A 9262-nucleotide genomic window follows, 5' to 3' on the forward strand; every position below is an offset into this window, starting at 1 on the left:
TGTTTGGTTGGCCGTTTGGTTTTATGACTATTAGGACTCAGCAAATACTTAGAGGTCGTTTAGTTACCTCCCCCACATATGGATTTAAGAAATTTGGGATGATTCGCAAAGGTAGAGCTTGGACCTCACCCCTGTCAGCATTTGCCGAACAGATAACAGATCATCCACTTCAGTATTGGTTCGTATACCACACTCTCTCCTGAAGGCCAGAGTTTCCAGTAAGACAGATGGGACCCTTTCCCCACAGTGCTTCCACTTTGTTGTTAAAACAGATTATTCCCAAAGGTATCCAAAGGTAACCTTTTTGTTAGGTTGAGTTTTTATAAACTTACTTGAAATTCTTATGATTGCCCAGTTAAACATATCAACAATTAGTAAAGTCTTTGTGTTTCAGAAAGACAACCCATGTATAGGGTTTCTGAGGAGCAGCTGGTGGCTTTGAACCACTCACCTTTTGGTTTATAGTACAGTGCTCATCCTACAGCACCACATATATAGAGATACCCAAGATAAACATGGCTAATGCTTAAGGCCACACACATGTGTCTATATATGTGTGTGTGTGTGTGTTTGTATCCATGTTGTCCACTGAACAGTTTCTGCGATGACCCATGTGTAACAGAATGAGTAATTTTCAGAAAGATCACCAGGCCTTTTGTCCTCATCTGTCTTTGTGTGGGAGCCTCACTGAAACCTGTGGCTGACCCTGCTCATACCTGAAGTACTGGTGGTGTTGCCTCCAGGGTCCTAGTATCATGTAAGCCACCACAGTATGACAGACTGACAGAAGGGAGGTGAAATACACACATACACACATAGAGAGATATTCACATCCATGCACACAGGTACGTTGTACACACATGCATCATATCAGTCTTCAGGTCACCATCTAGTCATCGTAACGATGGTATTGCCCTCTCAGCCCTGAGCCGAGTGCCTTCTGTGGACTGTTCTATCTCCATAGGACTTCAGCGGATGTTATAATGCTGACCACTCTGAGACAGGCATCTCTGTTGAAGACCAAAGATCTATGACCGAGAGGTGTGACCAGAACAAGAGGAGGGGACTGCCCTCCACTTCCTTTCACGTCCTTGGGTAGTGACTGTCCCCACTTACTCATGGAGACACCTTGTGAGGGAGGCTGGCAGTTTGACTTACAGTCATGCATTCTCTAGGACGGTTTTTCAGAGATTTCACGAGCATAGAGCATTTTTTTGTGATTTCCAACAGTGAGAGACTTTCTGAGAACCAGACCCCATTCTCTGAGCCCAGGAGAGCTTCCTCTTTAATGCCCGGAGGATGTTCAGTCCTATGGCAGACTAGGAGAGGCACATCCCCACATGAAGGGGGCGCCACTTTGTAGTTTCTATGACCTAGCCTAGTTTCCATCAAGAGCTCTGGAAAATCATTCAGCACGTTAAGACAAATACCTTCCTATTGGAAGAGTCTCCGTGGTGTGATCTTGCTCTCTGAGTGGAGAGAGAGAAGAAACAAACACGGCTTTGAGCGTTTCGTAGACCAATTTTCATTAGCGAAAGCAAGGAAGGTACAGTTGTGATTTTGATGGAGAGCCGCACGTGTTAAGTAAAAGATGAATGAGCTTGACTTCTGTTTTGGAGCTAACATTGTGGTTGTTGTTGTTGTTGTTAAGTGCTGTCGAGTTGATTCAGACCCATAGCAACCCTGTATAGGATTTCTGAGGAGCAGCTGGTGAGCTTGAACCACCGACCTTGCAGTTCAAATGGCTTTGCAGTCTGACGCATTCACCCACAGCGCCACACCAAGACTCCCAACATTATGGTAACGTTACCTAACAGATGTGTGTCAAATGTTTTGTCATGAGTGCAATTGCAAGACCTGTCATAGGTGCTGTTTTCCCTGGATCTGCCTCTGCCTCTGCCCCTGCCTCCTACCACATGTCTTTGGTTTTGCTTTTTTTTTTCCTGGGAAGCAGAAAAGAAAAACATTCTGGTCTGGATCTTGGTTTTCTCTTGATCACTGCACCCTTCCATGGCTCTGAGGGAGATTGCTGTCTTCTACAGACTGTGGGTCACACTGTCTTCAAATCAGGGCTGGACACGGTACACACTTTTCCCTTTGGGGTTTGTGCTCTTTCCAAATTTGGTTATCATCCTAATGAAAGAGCCATTTCCAGAGAAATGGTACCCCTAATCATGATGCTCACAGCCACAACCGAGATTTACTTGGCCCTTTGCTCTCTCTCAAGCAACAAAAAATCGTCACAGTTTGCTCCGTGGGGAGACGGAAGTAGTTCTAAGCAAGGGCCACCTGTCGATGGTTTACATGGGAAGTGTTTGGGCATGCTGTGGCTTCTGCCTAATCCTATCAACTAGCTCCTGTTGTTACCGTGTCTTTCGAGGCTTGTTTAAAGATGCAACTGCAAAAGCAGAATGTTACGATCAGGTGATCTCTTGACATCCATGAATAGAAGGCAGAGGTTACTCCTTTCTAGGTTGCTTCTTCAAGCGAATTGAAAAGGGGAAGGTGTTTGCTTTCTGGGGCGTTGTGAAGCAACTGGTATTTCTTCTAGCACCTTTTTCTTTATTCAAAAAAAAAGAATCTGACAATATTTTTCAAAGTGCTCTTTTCCATCTGAAAAATAGAAGCTTCTTCTGAGAAGAGGCAGCAACTCTACACCCAGCAGGGCAGAAATGAAGGGAGAATAGGGTAATTTCTCTAATTGAAGCTTGATTGCTCCAGGTGAAAGTCTGGAGCCATTGCTTTAAGTGACTCACGAGATTTATGGAGTTAGATGCTTTGATGTCCCCTCCAGAAGAGACTTTGCTAGATTCTCTGACCTGTCCACATAGTGCTGTGTTTCTCTAGAATGGAAGACATTGCTGGCAGTATCCTAGGTTGAAGAGAGGACTTGTTTGAGGACTTGTGTATCTAAGGAGATTGTGTAAGGTTTGGCCAACTGCAGTCTGGTGTTACTTGAATCTGAGAATTTCCTGGCAGAAATTGAATGTTTTTAAACACCAGGCTCCATCAATACTTCATCACTCAACTGGCATATAAGTGATTTTGTGTATTCAACCCTTCCAGCTATACCCATACTACACCTTTGGGAGGAAAGTGGTCATTTCTGTCAGATGCTAGATTTCTTCCCAAAGGGTTTCATGTAGCAAAATAAAGGATGTATGAGATGGAAGGTTAGAAAATTCTGGCTAAATAGTTAATCTCTCAACTCAGTGATTCCATAAAATATGCTTGCCCTCCACGTCTCAAATGTTAGTATGTAATAAGCCTTAATAATTAAGGTAACAAGGATTTACTTATATCAATAGTTACTAAACTTGTGTATCTTTCCTCCCTGCAAATGACTGCCTACGTTACTATAAATTGAACTGCGAACCACAAGTACAGCAGTTCAAACCCACAGACAGGGTCGCTGCGAGTTGGAACCGACTCATGGCCCTGAACAACAGCAATGTATTGTTAAAGAATCAGAATTGAAGTTAATACTCTAGTAAAAGTTGCTCTTAAGTTTGCATCCTTATCAGCTAATTGTTTATAGAGTTTCCAACAAAGCCGTCTTTTAGGAGTTCCTGCAAATAACACCTGCTCCTTAACACTGCTCATTTCTCACCAGCTGAGAGAGCCACAAGGTGGTAGCCCCACTCTGTAATTGGTATAAAGCGTGGAAATCATGGTCTTTGTGCTGTGTTCTGTAACGGACACTCCCGTGAAGTTGGATGGTCCCATGCCATTAACAAATAACAGTCATTGCTTCTGATTGAAGAAGTTGGCGGAACTGAAAAAGAAGTGAAATGTGGAAGGATTCTTTGATATGTTGTTGTTGTTGTTGTTGTCAGGTGCCATCGAGTCGGAACCGACTCATAGCGACCCCATGCACAGCAGAACGAAACAATGTCCGATCCTGGGCCAACCTCACCACCGCTGCCACGCTTGAGTCCATCAATGATGCCACCTGGCCAATCCATCGCGTTAGGGGTCTTCCTCTTTTTCTCTGACCCTCCACCTTACCCAGCATGACATCCTTCTCCAGCGATTATTTCCTCTGGACAATGTGTCCAAAGTATGAGAGACGAAGCTTAGCCATCCTGGCCTCCAAGGAGCACTCTGGTTGCACTTCTTCCAAAACAGATTTATTGGTTCTTTTGGCAGTCCATGGCACTTTCAGTATTCTCCTCCAACACCACAACTCAAAGGCATCAATTCTTCTACGATCCTCCTTATTCACTGTCCAGCTTTCACATCCATATGAGGTTATTGAAAATGCCATGGCCTGAGTCAGGCGCACCTTAGTCCTCAAGCTGACATCTCTGCTCTTCAACACTTTAAAAAGTTCCTGTGCAGCAGATTTGCCCAGTGCAATACGTCGTCTGATCTCTTGACTGCTACTTCCGCGAGTGTTGATAGTTGATCCAAGAAGAATGAAGTCCTTGACAACTTCAATCTTTTCTCCATTGATAAGAATGTTGTTTATTGGTCCAGTGGTAAGGATTTTTGTTTTTCTGACATTGAGATGTAATCCATACTGAAGGCTGTGCTCTTTGATCTTCACATAGTAGCTGTCATTGTTTGTAGCTCTTATTTAACCAATTTGGGTTGTTTTTGCATCTGTGAGCTTTAACAAAATCCAACATGAAAGTATTCTTTGTCTCTTTCGTTGATCAAATCAGCGTTCTTATTTCGTTTCTAAAGGTTGTTGGTGATGCGTTATAAACTTCCAAAATGTTGATTCTTTTTTTCCTGGTAGAATTGTACAGCACCTGAGTGAACAGACTGTTCATGAACGGACTTGGTTAAATTATGAAGCTACTGCTTCCCCTGCACCGAATTATGCTGCCCGGCTCGGTACACATTTCCTCATAACTTTATGTTCACAGTTTATGTGCATTGGAACCAACTGCAAATTGTTAAACATATATTCCTGAGGTTTCTGAAAGGTCTCTCTTCCCTTTCCAGTTAAATGACCACACACCCATGTAGTGGAGAGTCGATAAGCTGAACACACGCAGAGTAATGATTTGTTTCAGAGAAGGTTCAATTCAGAAAACATGGGATTAAATAGTTCCAGGATTTCTATTCAAAATATAACTAAGAGGATTGTGAGGTGTTGTGATTTTTTTTGCCCAGTAGAAGTAAACATTTTTGTGGGGGGTGACGTCATTGTTAAGTGCTGTCAAGTGCGACACTTAGTGACCCTCTGGAACGTTTCCGAAGCTGTACAGCTTAATAGGATCAGGAAGTCTCATTTTTCTCAGTTGGAGAGGCTGATGGGTTTGAACCACTGGCATTGGGGTTCGTAGTCACTGATTATCCACCAGTATTTAATCATCGCTTTAATTAAGAGCCAGCAAACCTTGTCTCTAAAGGTCTCTGCGTTATTCACTGTAGGTTCTTCATGAGGCCAGAGTTGATACAGTCCGCCAAGCGGTCTGCGCTGGTTTGACATTCCCAGAGGCAGGAAAAACCATGGAAGTTACCATTACAATAGAAACCTGTTTGTTCATTCTTTCAGAAGTTCTTTGTATCCACAAACACATGATTTTGTGAGTGATTATTAACACATCTAATGCTGATTACAAAACCATGAAACTCTATCTTGGGGATGGGTCCGTTTGCCACCCTTGTTGTTTTTAAATGCTGTTGAGTCGATTCTGACCCACAGCAACCCTGTGTAGGGTTTCCGAGGAGCCGCTGGTGTTAGCTTGTGGCTACACTTAGTGCTACACCTGCTAGGTCTAACACGAGCCACCGTGGTGAGGGAGGCTCAGTGAGCCCCTTTGCATGGCTAAACAAGCTCACCTCTGTCGGACACACACGGGCCTGCTGTAAGTCAGACTGGCTTGGTGACAACTCTGTTTTGTTTTGCTTTGTTTTAAATCAGGGTTGTTGTTGTTGGTCATGGTATACTGTGGAGTCAGTTCCGACTTACAGCAACCCTGCATAGAGTTTCCAAGGCTGTGCATCATCTTTATGGGAGCAGAAAGCCTCATCTTTCTCCCATAGAACCACTGGTAGTTTCAAACTGCTGACTTTGAGGTTAGCAGCCTGACTCATAACCACTGTGTTACCAGAACTCCTTAAATTAGGGGTTGTTGTTGTTGTTGTTGTTGTTATGTGCCATTGAGTCAGTTCCAACCAGTACTCCTAAATCAGAAGTAGGGAAGCTATTTTCTACCAAAACTTAGAGCATCATACAAAATTATCGACGTAAAATTAGCCTGCTGTACTTGGTCAAAGGAGTCTGGGTTAATGCAGTAGCCTGCAAAGTCAGTTTCATTTGCGAGGTCTAAGGTTCAAGCTTGCCAGATGCTCCTCGGAAACCCTATATAGGGTTGCTATGGGTCAGAACTGACTCGATGGCACTTAACAACAATAAATACTTGGTCAAAAAATGAATGAGCTCACCCCTAATGTGATAGCTCCTCAGAAACCATATGCAGGATCGCTATAGGTCAGAACCAACTCAACAGCACTAAGCAACGACAACAATATGATGGTGTGAGCTGTGGCTGTCTTGGCCGGGCCAGACCAAATGCTGTCTCAGGCCTTATGTGGCCGATGGGCCACAGTTCCTCACCCTGGTTTGAATAATGAACACCTTTCTGTGTGTATGTACTGACTTGAAAGGAGATGCACAAATCACAGCTCCATTATATGAAAACCAACCGTTTGATGGGTGAGGATACTAGGCTGGGACCCAAGAGTCTTCTTCTCTGTGATTAGAAAGAGAAAATGACCTTTTATGACTCTCTAGTCAAGCGATTTTGAAACCCTTATTATTTTATTTTAATAGAAGATCCCTCTGCTTTACAAAAGTCTTGTGAAGTGGTGCTTTTCTCTTTGATGATGGTCATGAATGAAAGTCAAGTCAGAATCAAGTCCCTGCACTGCTCTCTCTGGTCAGTTTGGGGTGGACACACTTTAAAAAGCATCAAACTTGCCTACCCCTGTTCTCATAAACGAGCAAGCTCCGTGACAAAAATCAAAATTGGTTAAGTTTCAAACTCACTGTTTTGTATTTTTTTGTTTTTGTTTTTTGTATCACACCGTCCTGGTGTGACGCTGTGCGTTAATGTGCCAGACTGCAAAGCTGTTTGAACTGTAAGGTCGGTGGTTCCGACTCACCAGCTGCTCCTCGGAAACCCTATGCAGGATTGCTTTGGGTCTGAACTGACTCGATGGCACTTAACAACATCAACAACAACATATTGGTTCCTTGAGAGCAGTTTGTCACACGACACTGATGTATATGTTACACAGACTACTTAACTGTTCTATGTATAAGCGTATCCCAAACACACAGACCCAGAAAGTCTGACACTAGTACGTATTCTCATACGAGTATTGTTGTTGTTGTTGTTATGTGCCGTGGAGTCGGTTCTGACTCATAGTGACCCTGCACAGGGTTTCTGAGGCTGTACATCTTTACGAGAGCAGAACCCCTCATCTTTCTCCGGCGGAACCTCTGCGAGTATTGGAGAAATCACAATTACAATGTGACTTTACATATGAGGATACAAAAAGAAACAGGCAGTGTTTCGTTCTGTTGTGTACAGGGTCACTATGAGTTGGTATAGACTTGATGGCATCTAACAACAACATTCAAGTATGCATTCAGATTCAGAACAAAACTTTATATGTTGAACTGTATTTTCCAAGGACCTACATTTTCGAGTTTGGAGACTTGTTTCTGTTTCTGGGGCCTCTGGCTGTTCCAGCCTCCAGTGCTACCTCTAAGATGAAGGTCACCATAGTGACAGACGAGTTCAGACTTTGACAGATATGAGTGGACACCGGAATTACTTCAGTCCACCACGCACCTATTGCACACCTGCATACCTGCCCTAATTTGATAGGTTTTCGATTTATGACAGTCTTCTCCCTAAGTTAGCCGGAGTTACACTGAGGGGGAATGGCAAAATGAGGGGAATCACGTTGGCTGCCCCTTTGATTTGTAAATGAATGGCTTGGAACCTTGTAATATCGATCGATTGACATAGAAAATGTCACTGTGAAAATAAATGACTTAATGTGGTTCAAAGGTGAACACGTAAAAGTAATGGCTTAAAATTATGAAGCAACATTTCCTAACATTTACGGTAATTAGATTTTGGATCCCAAAGGAAATGCCAGAGGTCACATACTCTTAAGAGAACAGGAATGAAATGAAACAATATGTACTCCTCAGGAAGATGGAATAGGGGAGTTGGAAAAGCATTTCTGGTCATTTAACCTACATTTATTTATTTATTTAAAAACCACCTTATTGTGATGTACTTCACACATCATGTGATCCACCTACTCGAAGAGTAAAATTTAGTATCACCGGTCCATTGTAGAACATTTTCATCACCTTACACAGAAGCCAATTAACCTTTAACTGTCATTCCTTCCCCCCATTTAACTGCCAGCATCTACTTTTTGTCTCTGTAGCTTTGCCATGGAGTCCTGGTGTGGCGCTGTGGGTTAATGTGCCAGACTGCAAAGCCATTTGAACTGCAAGGTCGGTGGTTCAAGCTCACCAGTTACTCAGAAACCCTATACAGGGTCGCTGTGGGTCAGAACCGACTCAATGGCACTTCACAACATCAACAAGCATTTCCTATTCTGGGCATGTCATATGCATGGAGTCATAGAATATGTGGTATTTTGTGACTGGTGTCTTTCACATAACAAGCTTATATCAGTACATATATCAGTACATCCTTGCTTTTGGGCTGAACGCTATCCCCTTATATGACTAGATCCCATTTTGTGTATACAACGATGGCATAAGGGTTGTTTCTACCTCTATGTCTACTTTCAATGATTATGTTGTTATTAAGTGCCATCCAGTCTGTTGCGACTCACAGCGAACCTGTAGAGGGTTTCCCAATGAGCAGCTGGTAGATTTGAACCAGCAACCTTGTGGTTAGCAGTCCAGAGCTTATCCTACAACGTCACATTGCAGCCAGTGTAGCAGTCCTGGTGTGGCGCTGTGGGTTAATGCACCAGACTGCAAAGCCGTTTGAACTGCAAGGTCGGTGGTTCAAGCTCACCAGCTGTTCCTTAGAAACCCTATACAGGGTAGCTTGGGTCAGAACCGACTCAATGGCACTTCACAACAACAAAAACAACCCAGTGCAGCCAAGTTGGTTCCGCCCCAGGGTGACCTCATGTGTTACAGAGTAAACCGCTCCATCGGGTGGTCAGCCGTTTTTTCACAACACCACTGGGTAGATTTGAACCATCAACTTTTAGGTTAGGAACGTAGCACAAACCGTTT

At 43.4% G+C, this 9262-nt stretch overlaps 1 protein-coding gene across 1 annotated transcript in view; it reads left to right on the plus strand.

The window, feature by feature from the left end:
- Positions 1-9262, plus strand: part of SH3RF3 (SH3 domain containing ring finger 3) — a 660635-nt gene that overhangs the window by 85432 nt on the left and 565941 nt on the right. The gene's annotated exons all lie outside the window — the stretch shown is intronic.

This window comes from Chrysochloris asiatica, unplaced genomic scaffold (assembly GCF_000296735.1).
Source record: "Chrysochloris asiatica unplaced genomic scaffold, ChrAsi1.0 scaffold00220, whole genome shotgun sequence".
NCBI lineage: Eukaryota > Metazoa > Chordata > Mammalia > Afrosoricida > Chrysochloridae > Chrysochloris > Chrysochloris asiatica.